Here is a 1428-nt window from a genome sequence, read left to right on the forward strand (position 1 = left end):
TTCCATTCCATTCCATTCCATTCCATCCCATTCCATTTCATCCCATTCTATCCCATTCCGTTCCGTTCCCATCCCATTCCATCCCGTCCCGTCCCATTCCATTCTATTCCATTCCATTCCATTCCATTCCGTTCCATCCTGTCCCATCCTGTCCCATCCCATCCCATTCCATTCCATCCCATTCCATCCCATCCCATCCCATCCCGTCCCATTCCATTCAATTCCATTCTATTCCATTCCATCCCATCCCATTCCATTCCATTCCATTCCATTCCATTCCATCCCATTCCATTTCATCCCATTCTATCCCATTCCGTTCCGTTCCCATCCCATTCCATCCCGTCCCGTCCCATTCCATTCTATTCCATTCCATTCCATTCCATCCCACCCCATTCCATTCCATCCCATTCCATTCCATTCCATTCCGTTCCATCCTGTCCCATCCTGTCCCATCCCATCCCATTCCATTCCATCCCATTCCATCCCATCCCATCCCATCCCGTCCCATTCCATTCAATTCCATTCTATTCCATTCCATCCCATTCCCATTCCATTCCATTCCATTCCATTCCATCCCATTCCATTTCATCCCATTCTATCCCATTCCGTTCCGTTCCCATCCCATTCCATCCCGTCCCGTCCCATTCCATTCTATTCCATTCCATTCCATTCCATCCCACCCCATTCCATTCCATCCCATTCCGTTCCGTTCCGTTCCATGCCATTCCATTCCATTCCGTCCCATCCCATTCCATCCCATCCCATTCCATTCCATCCCATTCCATTCCATTCCATTCCATTCCATTCCATTCCATTCCATCCCATCCCATTCCATTCCATTCCATCCCATCCCATTCCATTCCATTCCATCCCATTCCATTTCCATCCCATTCCATCCCATTCTGTTCCATTCCCATCCCATTCCATCCTGTCCTGTCCCATTCCATTCTATTCCATTCCATTCCATTCCATCCCATTCCATTCCATTCCATTCCATTCCATCCCATCCCATTCCATTCCATTTCATCCCATTCCATCCCATTCCATTCCATCCCATTCCATTCCATCCCGTTCCATTCCATTCCATTCCGTTCCATCCCATCCCATTCCGTTCCATTCCATTCCATTCCATTCCATTCCATTCCATTCCATCCCATTCCATTCCGTTCTGTTCCGTTCCATTCCATTCCATTCCATTCCATCCCAGCCCCTCCGCGTTCTCCCACGAGCGCCCCCAAGCGGCCACCTCACGCCTTCATGCAAATGAGCGCGGAGCGGCGGGTGCTGATTGGCTGCGGCGCGCAGCGGTGGCGCCGCCCCCGGCGGGTGTGGGTGTCCGCAGCCAGGTGCGCCCGGCCGGGGCCGCTCCGCACCGCTCCGCTCCGCACCGCACCGCACCGCACCGCACCGCACCGCACCGCACCGCCC

This window comes from Anomalospiza imberbis, chromosome 19 (assembly GCF_031753505.1).
Source record: "Anomalospiza imberbis isolate Cuckoo-Finch-1a 21T00152 chromosome 19, ASM3175350v1, whole genome shotgun sequence".
NCBI classification, from domain to species: Eukaryota; Metazoa; Chordata; class Aves; order Passeriformes; family Viduidae; genus Anomalospiza; species Anomalospiza imberbis.